This window comes from Protopterus annectens, chromosome 3.part1 (assembly GCF_019279795.1).
Source record: "Protopterus annectens isolate FY-2018-M chromosome 3.part1, PAN1.0, whole genome shotgun sequence".
In the NCBI taxonomy this organism is placed as follows: domain Eukaryota; kingdom Metazoa; phylum Chordata; order Ceratodontiformes; family Protopteridae; genus Protopterus; species Protopterus annectens.
Genome location: NC_056732.1, coordinates 1,322,579,565 through 1,322,607,112, shown reverse-complemented (window position 1 = coordinate 1,322,607,112; position 27,548 = coordinate 1,322,579,565).

Below are 27,548 nucleotides of genomic sequence, written 5' to 3'. Positions count from 1 at the left end.
CATCTAAGTGACAATAAAAGACACAAATCAACTAACATGTTATTTAATCATAGCATCAATTGTACTAACTTTAAAAGATTCTTGTTTTTTGTCATTGACAGAATACCACAAAATATACACAAAGGGGGTGATGAAAAAAACATGTTAGAAGCTAAAGAATGCTTATGGCAACTTAGGCTCAACGCTTGTAAATGGCCTGGCATTAATGAACAAATAGCAATCACTAGTATTCTCAAACTTAGATCACACTTTATATGAACTAAAACTATACTATTATTATTCACTGTTTGTGTATGAAATTTGAATGTTATTTTATGAAGTGTCATTTTCGTATCTAACAAGTTTTTTTATATAACTTATACATGTTATAACAAGTTTTATTATCATTATATTTATATTATTACAACACAACCAATTACATACATAATTATGACTATGTTGATTATTAATTATTTTATACAGTATATTACATTTTATATCTTATATTAGTATTTATATTTATATTTATACATTGTATTTATATGTATATTTATATTTAATATTTATTTATATAACTATACTTGCATATATATATATATATATATATATATATATATATATATATATATATATACACTTACATTTTATATTTACAACATCATAGGTTATACACATAACATATACTTTTATTCAGCACATTTTATTATATTTATTGATCTACATCATTGTTTTAACAAATCTTCAAATTCTTACCATGCTATTCATTTATTTATTTATTTAATTCATCCGTAGAGAGAATTATATTTAATATTATATATAACATTTTAATGTTTCTTTGTTTGTTCTTTCGACAGTATATATGTTTTTATTCTCACTGTATCTTTAAAGATGTGATGAACTGATTGTTTGATTACTTTTAATTATTCAATCAATTATTCACTTAAATGGTTTTGAATTTAGTACATAAGGGATGATCAGCAATGGTTTTTTGTACTCTGATGATGCCCCAGGTCAGTGGGTGAAAGCGCTTAGTATTTGTGGATTGTATCGTGGTGTGTCTTCCTGCTTGGTCAAGTTTTATTCATTAAAAGTATTTTTGAAGAGACCAGGATCCAAGGTTTGCTGTATTTTTAGCACCCCTAATCATGACAGGATGCCATCCATGAATATAGATATCATTGTTTAGCCATACTCAGCACTCAAGTGACCCATAATAGATCACATATCTCCTTTAAAGGCTATTGGCCATGTTCAGATGGCCTACACTGGTCTTCCTAATCCCTAGCTCCACTATGTAGCATGATGCCTACCCTGAATAAAGCCATGTCCAACCAAGAGACGTTGGACATGCTACACTTACACATCCTGATTTCAAATAAACACATACTTCATGGAAATCCACCTTTCTAGTACAAAGATCACAACATGCCTGACAGAGCTCTGTCCCATACACTTTACATACTCCTGCCATACTATGCATCCCTGTCCAGCGAAGCTGCACATTGCCCCTCTTTGTGACACGTTCAGAGGACCGCATGGCAAATATATCAGTGACACTGTGGATCAGTTCTGTGGCACTGCTTGAACATGCCACTGAAACCTACCTGTCTGTTGGCTACAGCTAAGTAACCTTTCAGCCTAGGCTCATAAATGGCCCAGGGCATATAGCCTACTAGTTCACTATGACCATACATGCTATAGTTGATATCCAACCCTGCAAATACCATCAGGATAGCCATTGTCCCATGTGTTTCACATGTGCAACACAGGTAATACATGGCAGGATGCTAAACAGCTGTCCAGTGCCATGTAGATGTATATGGCAAAACACATACATGTAAAACTTTCTGTGAGCAAGTCTGCAGGGTCACAGGTCATGTCCCTTAAGGCTGTGTATGACTATATATATATATATATATATATATATATATATATATGTGTGACATATACACAGCATTATGGTCTATTGCATTAATGTGAACACATCCAGGCATGTGCTGATAGGTAACGACACCAGTAGAGGCAAACAGACATGCCCACATCAAGACATCCACATGGAGTATGAGCAATGTCATCACTTGACACACACATATATGGTGATAACATCAAATCACTAGTAAGTGTCAAATGTGTGTGAGTTAAACATGTCAGTGGTATTAGTGTCATGTAGATTTGCAAAGACATATTTGTAATCTTAATAAATGTGATACACATGTATGTTCAGCTGTACCTCTGTACTTCTCTGTGAGTTACTGTGACCTGTCTCCATCATTATGTCTTCCAGGTATGCCTCGTGCCAGGCTGCCACCATACACCTAATTGGAGGATGAGGTCCTCATCCCATACCTCCTCGACAACCATGTAACCCTCTTCAGCCATATGCCACAGGATGCACAGCAGCGGGATGCCCAGTGGGAGGAACTCCGCAGGAGGGTAAATGATGTTGGTGGCCACAATCACACCTATCAGCAGGTGTGCCGACACAGCATGGACCTCATAAGATGGGTGAAACAGCGTGCTAATGCAGTCGCCAGGGAACAAGGTGCAACAGGTGGGGCCCACTCACCTAGCCCACACTCACACATACCGAGGAGCTACTGCCAACCTGGGGACACCTGCAGAACTCCATCCACAAGCTTTAGCTTGTATTGTAGAGGTGGATGTCTCTCAACCACCAAGCATGGAGTTGCCTGGTAAGTCACTACTGCAGATACAACACACCTATATTTCATATAGTTACACGTGTCACTGTACAATATGTAATGTAACATCATATGCAAGGCATGTATGCACACATGCCACATACTATAGTCTGCTACTCTATGTATGCACAGATGTGCATACTCCATAGTATAGTCTATTGCACTTGCTTATGTGCTAACGTGGACATTGCATCCTGTAGCTATCACACAGGTGTGGATAATGATCTTACTGCTGTGACACTCCTATTTAGGTACCTCTGGTGTTTCACAGTGACACCAGCCTGTTACAGGTGAGATTGTTATTTACCAGGCTTGATAATGCACAGATCATATTAATTGCATGCTATCTGCCATGTGGCCATTTAACACACGTACACATAATGTATGGTGGTCCTGTCAATATACACTGGTCAGACCTGCAATGCAACACAGTGGTTACCCATATGGAATGATTTAAAACTATATTAAACACCTACACTAAACCATACAAACTGTCATTGCCAGATGTGTGGACAGCTGTGAATACAATGGTGGAAGTGTGGTTCACTGTAGGGACAGGTACTACAGATCAGCATTACACATGTGGGGAATACAGACAGTACTATACAGAGAGCATATGCGTGCATACACTCTAAATGTGTTGGAGCTGGAGTATGACCAGCCTACAGGATTCACCCTTGTGGATTATACCCATGCTATGAATGTCACACAATGTCATATGCTATCTGACATGTCCATTACATGTAGTGGGCTGACTGCAACACTGCTTAACTATTCTGCAAAACATATCTCACATCCCAAACATACCACCCTTTGTCTGCATAACCCTGTCCTCAGTGGAGCATATGACATTTATGGGTGTAAGTCATATGGGATAACACTGACATGTGACATAGATGCCCATCACAACCATTGGACAAAACATGTGCACACATGACCATGGAGGATGGTCAGAGACATGAAGCAACACACACAGTAGAAGTGATGTACATGTGTTTACACCCTGTTGTGCATTGGCTCGAAACAATACAACTATGACCTTTGTGTAATGGTGATATTGCAGATGTGAAACACTAAACATCATGCCGGCCTGTGCACAGCTTGTGTAGGCATGACATCAAAACCACCACATAACATGTCTTGAACATCTTGAGTGTGTCACGACATGAAAGCATTCACCTATACAGTATCCAAATACATACATGTGTTGCATAATATACACATACAACCACAGCAGACCACAGATACAGTACATTCAACTTGCTAGTGTCAGACATCACTGTCATGCTTGCTCCTCATGTGTGTGAGGTACACAGATGACATGTGGGATATGGAGTACTGCTAAGTTAGCCATGTCTGGGCATAGTTACCAGGCATTGGTAATATGATTGCAGATATGCAGGGCTGTCATCTGTATACCCTACAGTGACCTGTGTCACACATTCCACATTAGGGTTTAGTCTGTATACACCTCAATGACATGGGTCACATTCCACATTAGATATGTATTGTATCTGAACACAGTCATGTCTATGAACTGTGTCTGTAACTCACACTGTATAGCAATAGTGAAGCCAGATGATGACCTGCAATGGCTATGCACATCATATTTGTAGGGTGGACTGACAACATTGCGTCGGCTGAAGGTCCATGTTAGCATAACACGTCCCTGCATTGGGACACCATTACCTTACTATATATTTGAAAGGACACCATTGTGTTACACATGTATGCATGTCATTCAACACGTCAGCAGAAGACATGTCATACTACATGTGATTGGCAAGGTCATATGCCACACATCAGGCTTGTGTACTGTTAACCTGTGCTGGCCTGTGGCACCATTACAAAGTAGGGACAGCCATGTCAAACATGTGTGTACAGCAACATGCACATTGTCTGTAGACTCAGCTCAGGAGTAGGCAGAATAATGTTGAACAGACATGCACTGCTTTGGGGTAGAGATGCAAGCTAGGGCCCAGGCAAACATAGAATTCACTCCACATACCCTTCTGCACATGTCCTCCTCACACATAGGGGCAGTGGCCAACACAAAGCATCAGTGGCAGATGTAAAAAGCTCAGTGTAGGTCTGTTAACATGTGGGGTATGTTGCACAAAACATGGCAGTACGGTGGATAGTGCATGCATTGTGTTGCAGGTATGGGGCATAAGCTAATAACACAAATGGTGCCACACAGGGATGAATGCTAACTACTACTATAAATGTGTAAGGTGCATGCCTTCTGCTATAACACATGCATGCTGTTGTGTGCCACTCTGGGATATATGATAACTACCACTGTAATTGTCTAAGCTGAATGCCATCTGCCATATCACATTCATGTTGCATGCAGTTGGGTGCCATAGCATTTGTCTGTCTGTGCATCTGTCTGTGTGTCTGTCTGTGTGTGTGTGTCTTTCTGTGTGTGTGTGTGTCTGTGTGTGTGTGTGTGTGTGTGTGTGTGTGTGTGTGTGTGTGTGTGTGTGTGTGTGTGTGTGTGTGTGTGTGTGTGTGTGTGTGTGTGTGTGTGTGTGTGTGTGTGTGTGTGTCTGTGTGTGTGTGTGTGTCTGTCTTTCTGTGTGTGTATGTCTGTTTGTGTGTGTGTGTCTGTCTGTCTGTCTAACTTGTAATGTACAGCTCTTGTCTGACCCACAAGTGTTGATGTAGATGTGTTTCCCTCCTGTGGTCCACCTGATGTTAGTGTCCTCTCAGCCTCTAGCAGTGATGATGAAAGTATGATTGAGGCATAGTCAGGGTTCTCAGGGGCTGAATCTGTGCCATTGGTTGCCATTCCACCTGTATCCCCCTCATCCCCGCACACAGTTCTCCTGCCTACACATACCCCATCACCAGTGGCCATAGAGGAAGGACAGTTGGTGGATGGTAGCATGGAACAGGGAAGTGTGGAGACTATGGAAGGTGTGTCTGCACACCATGATCCCAGCCAACTGACTGGTGATGTCTGACACAGGCATGTGCCCAGTGCTGCTTGTAAGAGGAACACTGGCCAACATGCCCCTGCAAGACAAAGCACATCAGCTGGTGTCACCAGATGCATGCTTCAGGCTGTAATGGAGGCACAGACACATGCTGAACAGCACAACAGAGAAGGTCTGAGGCTTCAGAGGACTGCTGTCCATTCTTTAACTGACAACATCCAGGCAATTGCAAATGCTCACCATCATCTTGCAGATGTCTTGGAAAGACAATTAGGTGATATGGTGGGAGTCCTTGACCATGGCATGTCAATCCTCGAGCATGGAATGTCTGTGCTGGAACATCTGGTGGGAGTGAGGTATCGGTCACGTGGACATAGGCCAGCTACATCACCTGTTGATGGTCTACGTGAACATGCTACTTCACATGCCCACTCCCATAGTGGCGGTAGCAGCAGCAGTGCAGCTGGTGCTGTGCTGTCGACACCAGGACACAGCAGGCCACGTGCACGTGATCCTGGATGGTCCCAACAGGGACATGGTTCCAGTAGACATCCGTCATCAGACAGTACCCGATCTGGACCTCTGCCTGGTAGTGCCCATGCAACCCCTGGCAGGCGCAGGTCACGTGGCCGTGGCCGGACACCGTGAACTGTGGAACCTGCCCTGTACAGTCTGCAGCTGTCAATAATACCCCAGTGTAGGCCAGCCACATGCCAGACCTGTGTGCATACAGGGTCTATATTATATATTCGAAATTCCAAAATGTCGAACACCATAGGTTCGAACTTGGAATTTCGAATATTGAAAACATCAAATGCTCAGAATAGCAATTTTTTTTCCCAGGGGAAAAAAATTGCTGTTCCGAGAAACATACACCCAACACAAGTACACCAAAATAAATAAACCACACACATACATTTAACAAAACCCAACCCCACACTAAACCACACATACATTACTAACTATCTACTTACCTTAACCCGCACCCTAACCCTAAGGTCCATAACTATCGCACACATACCCTACAAATCTATACGCAAACAAACTAATTAATACACACACATACAGTTAACAAAACACAACCCTACACTACACCATACATGCATTACTAACTATCCACTTACCTTAACCCGCACCCTAACCCTAAGGTCCGTAACTCTCGCACCACAGTGGAGGAAATAGCGAAGCCATTGAATGGCCCACTGAAATCTTGCCCTAGGTAAGATTTTGATGTTCCGGGGCTTCGCTATTTTCACCATTCGATATTTTGAGTTCCATGTTTTCACATTCAGCGTTGTACCTCTTCGGAATTTTGATATAGACCCTGCATACATACACACACACGCACACACACACACCAGAAACAAATGTAGGGCACTTCAACACACACATGCATAACATCCACACACACCCAATGATATCAAAGGCCCTAACCCACACACATGATGTCATCCAATGGTGCAGCCTCTGGCAAACATTATCACCCTGTGCATATGATGATGCCTGTGCTGCATCCCTGACATCCTCATCATTGGTGCAGGAACATGCTCATATGGTCTGATGCACAGGGTGAACATACTAGGAAGATAATTGTAGATTAATATTGTTGAGTAGTCTTTGACAGGCAATGGACATATCATGTTGTACAGTTTTAGAATACATTTGGTACATTTGACAGTATGTATCATGTGTAACAGTAACTGCATGTTGATCTTGATGTTCTGCCTTCCTCTTTCAGGTGAATTTCATGTGCTGGGGGATGTCAGTGTTTGCGGTTAGTGTCCCATATGTAAATGTTGACTACTCACAGGTCTGTATGACAATACCTGCATGCACTTTGTAGCTTCCACATCACAGTTTTAATCTCCCAAGTTTCAATTATGTTTACTGATCTAATGATCCAAGAGCATGATAGCTGTGTAGTAAGCTACTGTGTTCAGAGCCGTCACATCCATAGTGGGTGACATCACAGATATAGTTACCTGGGGTGGGGAAGAGGTAAAAGAGTGGTATAGCAGATGACAAGGATAAAGGCCAGTGGAAAAAGTGGCTTCGCATTGAGAAGCCGTAATACCCACTCACATAACAGGATGCAAACACAGACACACCCACCCACATACTCAGGGATTCACATACAGTAACACACACACAGTTGTCAGTGTTGAGATGAGAACCCCTGTCTATGTGCAAATCATCATTATAGTATTACTCAATTACAAGAAGCGCCAGAGAGATTACACATGTGCAGGTAGTCGGAATGGCCTAAGATCGAGGACATCAACAGGAATACTAGATTGCAGTGAGTGAATGTGGGGTGGGGGGGGGTTCATCAGTTGGCTATGTAATAACAAGCTTCACCCCAGGGTGTACATGTTTACAGGTGGTTAGAATTCCCTTCTAAGACTGATGACATCAACAGGGATACTAGATTGCATTGAGTGGATGGGGGAGGGGACCTTAACATTTCACTATGGTAAAATACAGCCTCACACCAGGGACAGGACAGCCATACATATACACACACACACACACACACACACACACACACACACACACACACACACACACACACACACACTGTGGCATTCACAAAGATATACACCTATGTCACACACATACAGACACTTGACATGTGTGAGATATGCCTTTCTTTCTACACTTCACTCTGTACTGATGTTTACCACAGTGTTCAGGAGAGTGAAAAACATTTGGGATATATTCCCCACCATACGTGACATATATGGAGACACACACACCCACACATGCCAGTACTGTGAATCAAACACCTGCCTATCTCATGATAGGTATTACAGAGTTACAGCACCATCACACATGCTACAAAGCGTACTGACTCTTTCCTTTGCCACCTGTGCTGATATATGCACAATATATGCACAGGGGAGGTGTTACTGTTACAAGTGTCAAGAGGTTTTCATGCAGTGTCACCCTTACTGCATTCTATGTTGTCTGTTTTCCACTTCAATTAACAGAACCATAGTGTAGGAGTTACACAGGTTATTGTAGGACTGGTTGCAACACACCTGTGAGCTGTTCTCAGTAATCATTCATCTGCAAAGCAGCCCCACCACTTAGTAGTCATGTCCAAACATCTGTCCATACCTAAAGTACAGCTTACTGTACTTTGAGTATATCACCATATACAGTTTGCAATGTTGAGGCTGCATTGCAACAGCATGATGTACTAAGACAACGGTCACAGACACTGTACACGCATGGAATCTAAACACACATCAATATATGTACACATATGCAGTCTCCATCAGTAAGTGGACTCGCAGGTCAAGAGGATGCATTCCACACCTTCCCCACACCATGTGTGAAACCTAGCTGAGCATTACACCATAATGGCTGTTGTATTCATTTACTGGTAGGTACCCACTGCCACCTTGTGTAATTTGAGTTAGTGCATGCGAACAAGCCCTTTGTTTCTAAGTGTATGAGCATGCCCAGTATAACCTTGTGTAGTTGTAGTTGTAGTCATAGTGCATCCCAAACTGTCCTGTGCTACTAAGTGTATGAGCATGCCCAATGTCACCTTGTGTAATTGGAGTCAATGCATCCAAACAAGTCCGGTGATTCTATGTGTATGAGCATGACCACTGTAACCCTGTATAGTGATAGTAGCTGTCCATTCCACAGATGGGCATACTCCAGTTCAGGGCTTGTTGTGCTACAACTATACCTCTCAGGCCTACCTATGTCTTACCTGCAGATGATGTGTCATGTTTGTGCATGCAGGTTGTAATGGACTCCTACTTTAAACACACAGGTTTACAGCTATGTACATCTTAACTGTCAGTATCCCTGTTGCTGTCCTCACCCTAAGAAGGGCATTCTGTCTTGAAATGTGTAATCTCTGTGGCACGTCTTGTAACTGTGTAGTACTGTAATAGTGATCTGTAGATAGGCAGGAGTTCTGATCCCATCACTGGCAACTGGGTGTGTGTGCCAGTAAATGGCTGAGTGTGGTTGTGTGTATTTGTATCTGCATCCTGTCATGACAGTGGGCTTTGCTGCTTTCCAAAGAGAAACCACCTTTTGCTCTGGCCTTTACCCTTATCATCTGCTAAACCACCCTTTCCCCCATCCCACTGCAAGTAATCAGTCCTGTGATGTCACCCAGCTCAGAAGCAGAATCAGAGTAAGTGTAATTGTATGGTGTCTGTGGAACATACCCCACCTGCATACCACTCTACTAGTTACCTTTACATAGGCAAGATGTGTATGCACAATACTGGCAAGTGTGTGTGTGTGTGTGTGTGTGTGTGTGTGTGTGTGTGTGTGTGAGAGAGACTACCCTGTAGCCAGGCATACACATGTGTTATGTCTTTTAACATGCTGAACACCATGGTAGTCATCTGTGGTAAGTGGAGTCTACAAATTATTACATAGTTAGGAATAGAAAAGAATAGACAGTTAAGAATGACTACAGTTGGGTATGTTGATTTCCTATGCCACTGTTGAGCAGTGACACAGAAATGGTCACCGGGGTGTATGTCCATACTCATCATTCCCCCACCCAAACTCAACAGTCCCCGGGGTATATTTCCTTAGTCATCATTCCCCACCCCAAACTCCACATACACAACAACCATCCCTTCTCTGGTGAACAGATTATGATTTAAATGTTATAAAACAAGAGATGCCTCTGTTTTGTGTACATGTCAGTTCCTTTTGATCCCTTCTTTGTCACAAAGGGTGTTCAGACATGTATATATATATATATATATATATATATATATATATATAGCTATAGATATAGCTGTGTCTGTGTATATGCATATATAAATATGTGTGTACACTTCCCGTAGGTGCATATATGTATTTAGTTATGACAGTTGTACAGATGTAGACTTGTCTATGTTGTTTCATAGAGTACAGTACATTCAAGGGTACTGTACATATGCACACAAAGTGACTGTCCCATTTGTTTTCAGTACTGTGGAATACCTGTGATAAGATGTGTATTATAAAAACCATGGAACATGTATATAACCCAGATGGCTTAGTGGTAAGTCCAGTAGCCTCTGTATGCATGGTCCAGGGTTCAAGACCTGCAATGCTTGTTGATAATGTCATTTAGGACTGAATAAAGCACTTTTATGCGGGTGTAAATGTGTTTTCGTGACAGTAAGCAGTGGGTACACAGAGGTACAAGACATGTACAACTTGCAGTACACTGGAAATGCCCTTCTTTGGCAATCCTGCTGATGTCACCCACCTAGAAATACACCTGTGTGACTGCTGCTACCCAGTTATTTCTGTGTAACTGCGTAATGCTGTAGTGTAATAAACTACTTTGGTAGGTGTTCTAATCCCAGACATGCTAACTGTGTGTGTGTCTGCCTGAGAAGGGAACAATGATTTTTAGAGTATGCACACTCCTTACGATTCACATACTCACCTTTGGCAATCTTGCTGATGTCACCCACCTAGGAATACACCTCTGTGACTGCTGTAACCCAGTAATCTCTATAGCGCGGTTTGTAACTGTGTAATGCTGTAGTGTGGTAAGCTAGTTTGGTATGTGTTATAATCCCAGACATGCTAACTGTGTGTGTGTGTGTGTGTGTGTGTGTGTGTGTGTGTGTGTGTCTGACTGCCTGAGAAGGAAGCAATGCTTTTTAGAGTATGCGGATTCTCATACTCACATTTGGCAATCCTGCTGATGTCACCCACCTAGAAATACACCTCTGGGACTGCGGTAGCCCAGTAATCTCTGTAGCGTGTCCTGTAACTACGTATCGCTGGAGTGTGATTTAGAACTGTGGTAGGGATCCATCCACAATCAGGGCAGTTATGTATGTTTTCTGTGTGATTCAATGTCTGTGTAGGGAGCAATGCATTATACACTACTCACTTGCAGGACATTTACAATGCCCTACTTTGGTACTTCTGCTGATGTCTTACCCTGTAAAATACACCTCTGGGGAACAAATTCCCTAGTAATCCTCGTGGTGCATCCTAAAACATCTCCATGCAGTAGTGTGATATAGATCTTGGTCATGGGTTCTATACCCACCCATGTCAGTTGTGGACATGCTGTGTGTGTCTCACTGTCTGTTTTGTGAGCAATGCATTTTGGGCTACTCACTTGCAGGAAATCTGAAATGCTCTAATATGGTAAACCTGCTGATGTCATTCCTTGTGAAATACACCGTTGGTGATGGAGTAGGCCAGTAATCTCTGTAGTGTGCGCGATAACTGTGTAATGCTGTAGTGTGATGAACTAGTTAGGTAGGAGTTCTATTCCAAGACATGGCAAGTGTGTGTTTGACAGTCAGAGCCTGTGTGGAGGTGGCTGTGAATGTCTAACCACTAGACATGTTGAGGAGCGGGTTTAGTAGTTTTCCTATATGGTGGCCATATTATATGTCACAATGTCCACCTCACGAGGTTTACAGATTTCAATCAGCCAAGAGACTGGGTTAGCATGCCATACCCCTACATCTGGCAAAAGGCCCGATGAACACAGTAAGCAACCCTACTATTTCCCAGACTACGGTCTGAACCCATGTGTCATACACAAACACACTTGCCTAGAATATCCCACAATGTTGCTAGCACCCTGCACATTGTTGACAGACAGTAGGCATGGTGTGATTGCAGTGGGCCGCAGAGGGCATGGCACCCTGTCCAACAGTACAATAGGCATATAATTGCGGACAATGCGCCTTCACTGTGTTCCCCACTGGACACCTGCAACATATGTGGTGCCATCAAATGTGATCCACAAAGGACATACAATGCCTTACACACATGTCCTGTATGAACAGATGCCACTGACACCAGGGAATACCTGTATCATGCTATCATTGCAGGTGCAGGGTCAACCTGCTGTCTATTAGCAGGTCCTTCCGCAACAGGCCAATATTGGCACATCTGATGGTAACAGTCAGTGTACACAACATGTGCCAGGCAAACCAGGTACACATAAACATGTCACTGTACATTATTGTGGGATGTGCACATCCCAGGCATTGTCCATGTCAAGGACTATTAAACACAGACATGGCATGCATTGCAAAGCAATGGCCACACGCAATGGTAACCAGGATGACAGGACAGGTCATACAATACCCATTTGTGTGGGACATTGCTGACACTACACCCCTGAACCACACTGCAGACCATTGTCACATGGCCTGATGCCAAGGATTACCCTTCATCCAGCCTTGTACAGCCATCTTGTACAGCCAACCACTACACACCCATGAAGCAATGCGCACATGCATGTCAGTACTGGCACCTTGTGTCTGCATGTCGGGTATGATGTTCCCAACCATAGTCACACCCAGTATAACTCCCATTGGCATACTGACTGATGTCAGATACATTCACATGCCCTAGCCCATAGTACCTCAGGATATCCCCTGTGGTGCATGCAATACCTGTGCATTACTGCAGTATGGCAAACTTAGTAGTTAGGATGTGTATTTGTGAGCCTGCCAAAGTGTGCCAATGTGTCTGGGTCCCTTAGAGAGTGTGGTTGTGTTGACAATGACATCTGTTGATGTGGACAGCCATGTGTGCTACACTTAATGCATGGCTACTATACCTCTGTTGCAGATGTCACTCGCCAACACACATATATGTTCTTACAGCACACCAACATGTCAGCTATGTGGCACATGGAGTAACTGCATGCACTTGTAATAGTAATGGCTAGTCAATCAGGGGTTTGAACCCCCTGTACTGGTAGGTATGTGACAGAAGATGCTTAGGTTTTAGTCTCCCAGCCCTTCTCTGATGTACTTTGCCTCTGTCTGTCCCTCCCACACACCCTCTGGTGGTTGTGGAGATGTACAGCTGCTCAGCAGCAGCTTGTGTTTTGTAAGTGATGGTCATGATCAGGTGATGGCCTCTGCACCTATTGCAGTCCTCCTCTAGCTGATTGCATGTGGAACAGCTGTAGTGACATTCCCATAGCCAATTGCATGGAAACAGTACAATATCTAGAAACATCATGTTGGTGTTTGCCCATGACAGTCGCTGTGAGTAGAACATAGATCTGGTGTTTGGTAAACAGCATCACAGATAAAATCTGGATATTCCTCAAACAACATACATTGTGGAAAATAGCCTAAAGACAGGAGGAGGATGTGCCAGACATGACTACAGCATGTAAGTGTAGCTATGCTTCATTCAGACTACTGCTAGTTTAACAGGTTGTGTGTGGTAATGGCTAGTCTGCACATTTTAATAACTGACAACACAGTGCTCTGTTTGTGAGGAAACACCCATCTGTAGGGTCATCTGTGGACTGGTCAGTGTGTGGAACCATTTGTTTCTTGTGTTTCTCAAAGAACACACATCTGTGAACTGCAGAAGCATAGTGTGAGGATTGCAGTCAGTACACGGTGACAGCAATGAGAATTACTGACATCGCATCCCTGATTGGACATATGTCACATGAAACAGTGGTATGACAGTCACTGTCTGAGGTTATCACAGTGACATGCCAATAATGGGCCACAGTTCATAGCTGCAGTCACAAGTCATCTATGCTTTGGACAGATGTCATGCAGTATATATGCATGTGTTGTGCTCCCTCTGCAAATGTATGACATATGTTGTCTTTGGTTAATGGTGATATCTATGCATGCTGTTATAAGTAATCCTGAATGCTTTTCGGTATTACTAAGCCTTATCTGTGTTAAAACTGCAACACCATAGGCTGTATGGGATTCCAGGTCCTGGCGGAACCACCTGTCCCACTTCAGCTGGCCATGGCACCAGGCACCAACACATCTGGGGCACAGCCTTGGACCTCCACCTCTGTTGGCTCTGCACCACCTTTGGGTGGAACCGCCACTGAGGATGGGGCTTGCACCTCCTGGGAGCAGGTACAGACAGGAATTTGTCTGCCATCATACAGACAAGGCCGTGGTGCATAGGGAGCTGAATAAGGGGTTTTGAGGCCAGATACACCAGCTCGAGGGCAGAGTGGCACAATTAGAGTGAGCCTGCCACTCCTAGACAGCCACCAGCACAGCCACCTTTGGGGCTGTGAAGGTGCAGTGGTGGCTGCCCATGGGTGGGGACCTCCGTCCCACTGTTTTCATTTGGGGGCTCATGGCCTTGTGATTGCCAAACACCCCTCACCGTCCAAGGTGTCCCCCCACATGTATCATATACCGCCTCTGTATGCTGTCTTGTCTGTCATCCTACCCAATCTATCCTCCATGAGCATACCTACTCTCCTTCTCCAACATCCCACTCTCACCTTACAAAAACAGAAACAAAAGGCCAATCTGTTCCCAGAATGACTGTCGCCCCAGACATAGCTGTCCATTTCACACAAGTGTCCACTGGACACATGCAACCTTTTTAATTTGCATCACAACATACTACTGTTGTCCTCACCCCTCTCTCAGGCACACGATCCTGATATGCACATGACTCCTAAAAGTTCCAGGTACATGTGATGCAGATGACCCCAGTGTACACACGACACTACCAGTCCCTCCATGGTTACCCCATTTAACTTTTTAATGATGATGATGTTGTACACAGCACCTTGCAAGAGTACTGTTCTCACATTATGATTGGACAGGAACTGTTTTGTTAATGTAAATAAAATGCTCAAAGTAATGTACAAATGTTTGTGTGTATTAATGACACATGTCTGTCTGCGGGAGTCTTGATATTACATAGGGCAACACCACTACATAATACAGGAGTTGCTGGCGTTTTCCTTTTCATTCTTTTTTAATGCTTTGTTGTCATGTGGTTTGTTCTTGATATATCTATATATATCTATATCTATGTATGTAGATATATCTGGACATAAACACACACGCATACATCTACATAATGAAATACAGTTCCAATACTGTTGAATGACTGTGCTGGATGATATGTTTGTGATAACATCAAATGTCTGTATATCTGCCATGACTCAGTGGTAAATCGCATGAGCTGTGGTGTGCAGGGTCCTGGTTTCGAGCCTTGCAGAGGCTGTTTATTTTGTTACTGGGTAGAACAAGGGCCATTGGATACGGAGTGATTATGGCACTTTTAAGCAGTTGTGAGCAGGTGGGCGCGGTTTTGCACGACAGTAAGCAGTGGTTACTTTTGGCTACAGTTCCTTACACTCAGTTACCTTCCTGATTGCTTAACCTGTGTAAGCAGTGCTTACCCCCATGCAAACAGACTAAAACCCGCTCACTGCTGCTTAAAAGTGCTTACTCCCACTTACCCCCGCACTAATTTCTTTAAAAGAAAAGAAAAACGGGGTGATAGGAAAGTGGTGAAAAAGGGGCACACAGAGGGAAAGACAGTAGGGAAGGTAGCTAGGGATGTGCAGGAAGGGTGTAGGGAAGGTCCATAGCTGTCCATTTCTTCTAAAGCAATGGCTGTGCATATGCAATAAATTTGGCAGTACATTTCGACACTCACAACCCTGAGAGAGGGGTGAGGACAGCAATAGTATGTTGTGATGCCAATTAGAAACGTTTACATGTGTCCAGTGGACATGTGTGCAGAATGGATAGCTATGTATGGGGCATGCTTTTTTGTGGGAACTGATTGCCCTTTTTTTCTTTTATTTTTAGGTGAGAGTGGGATGTTGAGGAAGGAGAGTAGGTATGATCAGGGAGGATAGGTAGAGTAGGATTACAGACAAGACAAACATACAGGGGTGGTATATGACACATGTGGGGGGGAAACAACTTGGACAGGGAGAGGTGTTTGGAAGTCATAAGCCCATGAGCCCACAAATGGATACAGTGGGACTGAGGTCCCCACCCATGAGCAGTCACCAATGCAGCTTCACAGCCCAGAAGGTGGCTGTGCTGGGGGTGTGTAGGAAGGGCAGGCTCACCCTCTAGTTGTGCCACTCGGCCCTCAAGCTGGTGTAGGCGGTCTCAAATCTCCCTGTCAAGCTCCCTACGCACCACGGCCAGACCATACCACAGGTGACAGGTTCCTGTCCTCTCCCACTCCCAGGGGGGTGAGCCCCATCCCCTGTGGCAGTTCCACCCAAAGGTGGTGCAGGGCCAACAGAATAGGAGGTCCCAGGCTGGGCCCCAGATGTGATGGTGCCTGGTGCCATGGCCAGCTGAGGTGGAACAGGTGGGTCCACTGGGACCAGTCTTCCCATACGAGCTATGTTGTCGCATGTTTAAGGCAGATATGGGTTAGTAATAGTCAGCAGCATTCACGATTAGTTATAACAGCATGCATAGGTATTCCCATTACCCAGAGCACCAGATTTAAATAGCTGTAGAGCAGGCGGAACACATGCATATAGGGGTAAACAGGGCCATTACAACAACATGCAGGTTTGATTGATGGCAACAGGCCACAAATATGGGAGTACTTTTAACATGGCACATGCATAGAAACAGATGGGAATATTTATAAAACAATAGGACATATGTCCCAACAAAAGTTAGGAGTGTAGACATATCAAATGAGTTGTGTAAATCGGTTATTTTTGCACATATGGTAGGGGTGAGAGAGAGAGAGTTCAATTAACAACTATTAAGTCCTTGTAGTTTTCACAACATTCATAGTCATTGCAGTGGTCTGTTCCCTACATGTATGATTACATTACCCAATGGCGTTATATTGTACAATGGTATGTTTGTAGAGTAGTATGTATGGTACCTGTGTCTTATGTACAGGCTTGACAAGATGCAGGTGATAATGCAACATGTTTTGAGACTGCTGTCATACACTTTGGGTGAGATGCTGGGATGACAGGTATGTTTGCATGTACATTCTCTGACTATGTACAAGTCTAACTATCAGTTATATGTCATTAACAGCTGCCTACATTTCTTGGATCATCACACTAATTAGTCAGGGGAACAAGCAAAAGGCATGTGATGTGGGCCATTTATCAGGACATACTGGGCAGATTGGAACAGTTGAGGGGTGTGAATATGCATACCACTCTCTATTTAAGCATTCTAGCAAAATCTGTACAGTTGTTAAGTGTAAATATGCATACATCTTTCTCTCTGAACATTCTAACAAACTGTGTGCAGTTGTGTGGAATGGTTATGCATACAACTTACTAGCGCTCCTGGGATCCAAAGCCCTGCTGTGTGTGACAAAAGCATTACAGGTAAGATCACTGTACACTATGCTATCAGGCAATTGTTGTGAGGCTTTGCAATGTATTTTGTCTAATAGGACTGATCTGTTTGCACTTCCAACATTGTTATACAGCACTTCATAGACATTTTATCTGAATACCACAGTGTGGGTAGCACTGCTTACTACAACAGTACTATTTAATAACTGCAATAGTACAACAACAGATGACTGAAGAGTAAACAGAAGCAATGCAGGGATTATACCTTTATTCACAGCATATTACACAATTCTGTATACTGGTACAACACTTTCTTACATTTATTTGTTATGACAGTGCATGCAAGCTATTAACTAACCTGTCTCGTGATGCATCCTTCGCAGTCTAGCATCATAGGCTTGCTGGTTCACAGCACACTCATCTGCAGCTTTCAGAGATGTACAGTGATATTTAGCCATACCTATCCATAGTATACACAAACTAGGCAATTATTAACTACGTAGTGGAAGGAGTACATAGTTCTGGGGCATTCTGCATCTGCCTTGCTTCCTGGATCCATTGTTCCAGGACATCCCCCCTCCACCGCTTCAGGTCTGCATGGTGGTGCCTGACCTGCTCACTAGTCCGGGGGATACCTGTGGCACTAGTGAGGTCACGGGCGAGACTGTCCCAGGCCTCCATTTTGTACTGCAATCCCTGGTACTGGCCCTACAGTAGTCTTCTGTCATGGTGCTTTACCAGGAAACATACCATGAATTTGGACTTCTGGATGCTCCAGCGCTGCACTCTAAAGCGAGTGCCTTCTCCCACTCCAGCCATTCTGCCTGCAGGGGGATGCTACAACCAGTTATGAGCCATATTCCCACCTCTTCAGTTTAAGTAGGGCCGGATTCCCACACTTTTCCGTAATTGGCCGGTTTAGAAAAGGCTAAGCTATGTCTTATTCATTACAGGTTATATATGTGTCTGGTATCCATCATTCATGTGCGCATACACTGTATGGGGTCCTGTGGAATTCATAACTTTATTACAGTGACACCTCAACTCTATGTTTACTGCAGTACTCCAATTCACATATATATGGTCGGTGGCAGGTTATAGAACATTACACTGTACATAGATTCAGTTCACATGTATGATAGACAGAATGCCTACCTCACATCCACCACTAAAATCACTCTCTCTACTTCCTTCCTTATCCCCTCCCTTCTCTATGGTGCCCCACTACTAACTAATCTTCAGTCCTTGTTAAAAAAACAGCTTACCTCCTGCTATAACAAAATTGCAAAATTCTCCACCAGCCATAAGTCTTCCACTCACCACTGTCTCTCCCTCCATAAACTAAAATGGCTAGAACTTCCCAATCAACTAACTTACACTCAACTAACTCTAGCCCATAAGCTTATTCTAAACCCCTCTAACTGTCCCTCCCTTTCCTCTGCCTTTAAAATGCACCTACCTAACAGAGTTCTAAGGTCTAATAACCAAAATCTACTCGAATTGCATAAACCTACTCATCCCCCAGGCAAAAACCTTCTTTCCTTCAGCCTCGCTCGCCTCTGGAACTCCCTACCACCAAACATCCGCACTACCTCTAACCACTCTACCTTCAAGAAGTCTCTTTTCTTACACCTAGCATCACAGTGGGAATGCTCTTGCACCCACCCCACATAACCAACTCTACTTAATGTTCTTTAATATCATAACCTACTTTATTTAGCTACTATGTTTGTTCTCTAATCTGTATTTATGTTTTGCATTTGTTCTTTTGCTAGCATGTTTTTTTTTTTTTTTTTTTTTTACTTTTATTCTGCCTACATTGTATTAATAACTTTCTGTACCTAGATTGTTACTGTCAAATGTTAATGTACATTTATTTTTTGGAGCTTTTCTCCCCGGGACTCCATTGAAAACGGGTTCTTTAAGGCCCAATGGACTATCCTGGTAAACCAACTGCAATAAATAAATAAATAAATAAATAAATAAATTGATTTCTCTGTGGTGAGGATTAGTTTCATGATACTTCGTTTATATGTATAGCTATCAAGGTGTAGTGGTTAACTACTGTGACTGTGATGTACATGGTCCTGAGTTCTAGCCTTGTATAGGCTGTTCATTTTGTTGCTGGCTAGAACATGAGCTGTTGGTTACAGAGTGATTAAGGCACTTTAAAGCAGTTGTGAGTGGGTGTGCGTGGGTTTGTATGGAGCTAAGCAATGCTAACCTCTGGTTACAGTTTCTTACACTCAGTTAGCCTCTGCATTGCTTCACCAGTGTGATACTCGCATACCAGTGGCCAAACAGGCTTACACCCGTTTGCTCCTGCACTTGTAAATGCACTGCATTTGGTGTTTGCATCTGACACTCACACCCCTGGGTGGGGGTGAGGACTACAATAATACCTTGTGATGCCTATTACATCAGCTTTCATGCCTATAGTGCGGTGTTGTGACCATGTGTTCGTAGATGTTGTGTAGTGGGTTATGCAATGACCCATATGGTCATTTCGTACTTAGCCATTTAAACTGGACTGTGCTGCGGTGGGACCCATATCGGGAATGGCTGCCCATTAGGCGTAAGCATGCCGGTCGACTGTACAGAATCCACGGCCTGTCCAGAGTTTGCTTCATACTATTGGTGTGTTCCTCTTACAATCTGCACCTGTCTGGAAAATACCTGTGAACTGACACCATTAAATAAAGACAAGTAATTGGGTTTAGGACCCCACATCCTTCAGCCGAGTCATGCTAATGCATACCTGTTATTCAATCAACTTTCTAAGGTTGTAAGTGGAATATGTGCTTTCTGTCCCTATTTGTTCCCCCAACAGTTTATGTTCTGTCCAGTGGTTTTGCTCTTAGGGGTTGAGAGGTATGGGCGTAAGCTCTGCCCATTTCACAATATTACTTACATCCCCGGGTGGTTTTAATACATCTGCGCCAGCCAACACCTGCATGCCTCAGCCCATAATTCCATACCCATAGTTCCCCCACCTATCCCTCCTCTACAGCACTCATCCTTACTGTGTGTGCGTGTGGGGCCTAACCACACCACTACACTGCCCAATCTCCATGTGTCAGGACCCATGTCATCCATTGTGTTGACCCATGGGTTATCAGGCTTGCACAACCTACTGGTCTGTGTACGTCTACAGCCTGGTTGGATAAATCATTACAAGGACTGACTTCGATAATCATTAATTTTTGGGGTGTCCCACAAGGGACATTGATGTCTTTGTTTCAAGATTAGACCTGGAAGGTCTCTCCCACCGGTAGTGTCCTGCCTGTGGTCGGGGAAGCAGTGGTGTGTTTACTTGCATCGTGTGTTTGTATGCTTCCCCTGTCTAGCTGGGGGTGGTTAATGCTACGTGTTACACGTTTGTTGATTGGACCCCTCACCCCCATTTGCACGGCCTGTGAACATATGTAATTCGTAACTACTGTATCATATCCTAGCTATTTATATGTGTATATTTACACACACACACACACACACACACACACACACACACACACACACACACACACACACACACACACACACACACACACACACACACACACATATGTGTGTGTGTATGTATATATATATATATATATATATATATATATATATATATATATATATATATATATATATATATATATATATATATATATATATATATATATATATATATATATATATGTGTATATATCTACATTACTATATATAGATATATCTGTATATGAATGCATACATGTTTATATTTATATATTGCTGTCTATGTATATCTAACAACGTATGGGTGTATGGGTGTCTTCATATGTATATATCTATATGTGGGTATGTATATGTTTTCTGTCTCTGTATGTATACATTTGTACTACGGAGAGGGAGTGTTATATCTCCATGTTGCTATGGGTAGTGATGCACACACATTCCTCTACATATATACATCTACATCTGGTTATTCCATTCTCTGCCATGTAGACTTGACTTTGCTGCAGTGGGACTCATAGCGGGTGTGGCTGCTTGTTGAGTGATGCCTCTGTCCAATGAACACTTTCGCTCACATCCCTGGGGCTGTCCGTAGAGGCCCACATCAGCCAACACCTACACACCTAGACCCATAACTAGCTACCAATAGTTCCCCAACCCACACCTTCTCTATTGCATCTATCCTTACTCTGGGTGCAGGTCAGATCTGAACACACCACTACATGCTGCCTACTCTCCACTTCACGGGACCCATGTTGTACATTGTCTCTACCCATGGGTCATTAGGCTTTCCCACCCTTGTATTCCGGGTATGTACGCACCCCAGCTGGAATGGTTATCATATCAGCTTCCTATGGTTATATGTCAATTTTTGGGGTGTCCCACAAGGGACGCTCCTGTCTGTTCCAAGATTAGATTTCACAGGTGCACACTGTCCCCCCCCGGTTGTATCCTGCTTGTGGTCTGGGGAGCAGTGGACTATTTACATTGTTTGCAGGTTTGTGTGTATGTTTCCTCTGTCCATCTGGGGGGGAGGGTCATGCTACGTTTTACATGTTTCTTGCTTGGGCCTCTCACTTCCATTGGCATAGCCTGTGAACATATGTCATTCTTGTGTGCCGTTTCCTATCATAGCTGTTTATCTGTGTATATCTACACACACACACATATATATATATATATATATATATATATATATGTATATATATATATATGTCTGCAACTACATATATATATATATATATATATATATATATATATATATATATCTGTAGGGCAATGCATATCCCAGCACAAATGCACTTAAACATGCTTACTGGTGGTTATTTATACTTAAACCTGCTTACTACTGCTTATTCATTATGACATTGACACTTCACTCCAGTTCACTTTTAATTGTTATTATGCAGGTTATACAGCATATAGATGTCGAAATATGTTCATATACAGATTACCAATGGAAAATGGTATGTGCTGCAGTGGGATTCTGAATGGGAATGTCTGCTCATTAGGTGGATGCTCTAACCACTACACTATTGCTGTGCTGCTTCATTTGCATATATACCCATATACCCATGACTCCTGGTTCCCCAAACTCCCACCCCAACACTACACTAACACAGCAGTCATCCACTACACATTGGCCACTCCCTACTCCTGTAGACCCATCCCATGGGTTGGCTCACTCCACGTATCCTCAGACATCCCAACCTTTAAGTCCACAAACATTGGTGAAATGATTGACCAATAGGACAATATTCGCAATTATTGGGTTGTCCCACCTGGGACACACATGCCTTTATTTCAAGATTCGACTCTATACTTCATTACATCATTACTCCTGTTAACATGACACTACAATAAATTAATAGGTATGACTATGTGGTAACGCACACGTTACACATGAGAGCTAATAATGTACGAGTTCGGCGAAATTATTTTACAAATAGGACCGGTTTAGTGATTGGCATTGCCGTAGCAGGCAGATCACAGGAATGATCCCATGTGTGAGGAAGTCCTCACATTTGATTTCTTTGAGAACAGCACTGACTTCGGACATTGTACACACTTCTGCGCTTTAGCAGTTTCGTCCCTTCACTGTTACGCACAACCTATTATTCTATCTACTGTCAAGGTTTATAGGGGCACTTTCATGTTATTTATGTCTGCAAAAGGAATGAATGTGTTACAGGGAATGTACTTCTACATATAGATGTATGCATGTGTGTATGCATATATACTTAGAACGAACTCACAGACCTCTATGAGGTGGTCCAGTTAGACCCAGGCCATCCAACCCTGACACGCCTGGATCCATAATTTCATACCCATAGTTCCTCCACCCCATCCGAGTTCGACATACATGCAAACCATTCATTTTCTGGTTGCTATCACAGCCATGACACACCTCCACACATTGCCCTCTCCCCACCATTAGGGGCTCTACATGTATGTTGTCCCAACCCATGTATTATCAGGCTCTCCCACCATTTAGTCCTTGAACATACCTGCCATTGCTTGTGTAATGGTCGGAGGTCCAACCATCCTAGCAATTTTTGGGTAGTCGCACCAAGGACTACCCTGTGATCGTTTGTAAAGTAGACTTAGCAGATCGGCAATGTTACTCCCACTGGTAGTATCCTGCCTGTGGTGTGAGTAGCAGTGCTCTGCTCACCCCTGCTCAGCTTGGTATGACATACACTGACAGCACTAAATAATACTAGAGTTGCTGTTGATTCCCGCCTTATTGTTACGACGTTCATTCTTCATATATATATATATATATATATATATATATATATATATATATATATATATATATATATATATATATATATCCAGGAAGTGGCTACAAGCAGCACTGATGGAAACATGTTACAGAAAAAAAGAAGCTTGGCAAAAGTCATATGCTGTGGCTGATTCTGCTGACAGAAGGCATGGTATAGTCTAGCTGAGTGTAAACAGAAAAAGGTGATGGCCTCTTCTAAGGTTTCAAACCAGAAACTAAGATTCTTGTTAATAGATCTATTGTTTGGGATTCTGGGGTAGTACCACTCATTTTTTTTTTATTTTCTGTCAGGGATATAAGGGCTCTGCTTCACTTAGGGTTGGACTATGTCTGAAATAACATTTGAGATATATGTGCAATGACAGACATCCTTCCATGAGTCATAGAAGGAGCATACAGCCAATGAGAGTACTGCTTTGCCCAGGAAAACATGTGGCACGGCTCAGGACCACAGATATAACTGAGCAAGAGCCAAGAAAGTATTTAGAATTAAAATGTCATATTGTTTTTGTAATAATAAATCAAAATGACTAATGACATAATTACAGAATGGGGTGTGGAAGGTTTGGATTAATTTGTGTGCACATCGTTGTAGAATGCAACATTTATCCAGTGTCATTTTGTTAAATAAGTAGAAAGGGGGGTAAGATATTGGTGACATCCTAAAACATTTTTCTTGTGGTGCTGATTATCATTTGATTTTCCTTAATGAAACCTGAAGACAATGTGGAGACTCCGGACATTCAATTACAAACTGCTAACTAAATTAAAGAAAACCTAAGGGAAGGACTATTTGTTTTCACTATGAACTATTGCATGAAAGTCCTGAAAAGCATTAACCAACTCTGAGGGGGAGTGTTGCATAAGAGAATGTTAATTTTGATAAAATATTGTACATCAGCTGCATGAGAAGAAAAAAATCTTCAAAGGGAACGGGAGAACACAAATGAAACTGTAGTATGTAATATGGAAATCAGTGTAATGTGCAAATATAAAATATGAATGAGATTTTAAGTCAAGATGAAAGTGGGGTAACTAAATAATATTAATGGAAAGAGATTAAGGAAGTGAAAAGTTTTGTTATAGAAAAATAAAGTTGCAAAGAAGGGGAAGGAATAACTTAAAAGTTATTGTAATAAATTTGAAAAGCATAAAGAGTGAAGTAATACATTTATCAGTATTGAAATTGTGTTAAGAACAAAAAAGTTGAAATAATATATACAGAAGGTTCTAATTTTTTTAGATGAAGTACAAAAGGACTAGATGGTAAGTCTGTGAGGAAAGAAAACTATGTAGTGTTTAGGAAAGAAGGTATCTTTAGACATAGGAGTATTGTTTTAAAATCCACAGCTGAAACTTTTAAATGTTATGATAGCTGTCGCTGGGAGATGTGTGCTTTGTAATATCAAATATGGGGAAACAGTGTGCAGAATAACAGTGACGTTTGCAAATGTTAGCATTATATTTATGGTGGGCATGTCTGAGGAACTAAATAAATGTGTAATGATTAAAATGGATGTGATACTATTTTCAGGCTTTAAGTAAATTGTGAAGTGTACTGAAGATAAATCAGATTGTGAAGACATTTAGGGCTATTATTAATTTTAGAAACTTATACTAAGAGAAGAAAGGAATGCAAACATATATCATGGGGCATTTAAAGACAGAAATAGATATATTATGTCACAGGGTTCAAAAGGGGTAAGGGGAAGAAAAAAATACATATTTGTCTATGAGACTATATGTGTTGAGCTTGGGGATGAAGAGAGGATTAGGGAAGGCAAGGGTTTAAAGAGATTGATAGGGAAAGTTATTAACACAGAAAAGATTAAGGAGGAAATGGAATGCCTTTTATGTAATGTAGTCATTTTGGTGGATAGTAAGAAGGTGAAGAATTAAAAGCAGTATATAATGATGGAAAGAGATTTTTGGAGAAAAGTTTTATCTACAAAGAAAAATGACTTCTTAGAGAAGGAAATGTACATATATAAAAACATAGGGAAAAAGTATTATAAAGAGGTCAAAATATGTTTGCAAGGGTGAAGGGAAGAGGGGATGTCATATTTTGGTAAGGTAAGCAAGTTACATGAAAGAAAAAAAAAAACAACATATATGCTGTATGCTGTGGGTTCAAGTCATTATGACAAAGAGGAAATTATTAAACTTGTAGTTGAATATATGAGAGAACTTTATGATAAAAACAGTGTTAAGAAAAAAACTGAAATAGGACATTAGAAAATTAGTGAGTCATCTATTAGTACGTTGGAGAACAAGACAAGTATGGATGAGGTATTAAAAGAAGTAAATATGGATAGTACACCAAATCCAGATTGGCTAAGGTATAAATTATGGAAAATGAGAAATGATCAAAATTATAGTAGTTTAGATGTTATGAATGAGTGGGTTGAAGTGGTACTTAGAGATAGAAAGATATATGAAGACTTAAGGTTTATTTTTAAGCAAAGGAGAAAAGGAAAACATAAGAAACTGGATGCCATTAATTTTAAGACATGCAGATTATAAGTTGTTCTTGAAAATATTTCAGAAAAGATTTGAGAAAGGAATAGAGGAGGTGGTTTCTGAAAGAATGTATGGGTGGGAAAAAACAGGTATATATGTTGATTATGATACTAGAGATGACTGATTGCAATGAGGAGAATGGAATGAGTGTAAGGTGGTCAGATGTGATGTTGAAAAGGAATTTAACAGTATAGAAGATGGCAGTATGTTGGAAATTATTCAAGAGTAATTATTGGGGAAGAAATAAAGGAATGATCAATGCATGATCTGGTGAGGAAGGAGGGGTATATTAAAAGGGGGTAAAGCAAAGATGCTCCATAAATGGAGTTTTATTTGATTTAATTATGAATGTCTGCATATTAATATACAGGGACAGGGTTAAGAAGGTGGACTGGAATGATTTGAGAATTCCAGTATGAACTCCTTATGTGGATGATTTAGTTATAACTGCTAATATTAAAGTGAGAGTTAAGTAAATGCTTTATGTAATAGGGAAATTTTAAGGAAATGTAGATGTGTTAATCTAAAACAAACATATTGGGTTTGGGGATGTTGTAAAAACTGGCAAGGGGTATTCTTCTTCATTAAAAGAGATGTGCTGTATTGTAAGAAAAGAAGGTGGATGTATAGGTTTAAGAAAGCCTGTTGTAAATTCAGTTTCAGATCTTTAGAATTGGATACTGTGTAGGATGGTAAAGAAGGACATATATAGTAGGAAAGACTATGTGGATAATCTACAAATGCTTTTAGATGATAATGAACATAGAGCAAAGAATGGTATATGAACATAAGTAGGTCAGACAATATAGTGAAACAAATAAAAAGTCTGGAAATTAGGGGAAAGGGTGTAAATGAAAGTAGAACAGCATGGTATGAGGAAATTATGAACAGGATTTACCAAAAAGTGTGATTATTAAATGGATGACAAGGAATATTCAGGTTAAATTTAGAAAAGTTAATGAAATGGCAAATTTTCTATGAAGGTTAACTTTCCAAAAAAATACTTGTTAAAGGGCAAATGAAATACAAGAAGATGAATGAATGTTAAAGTAAAATATACTGGGTAGAGG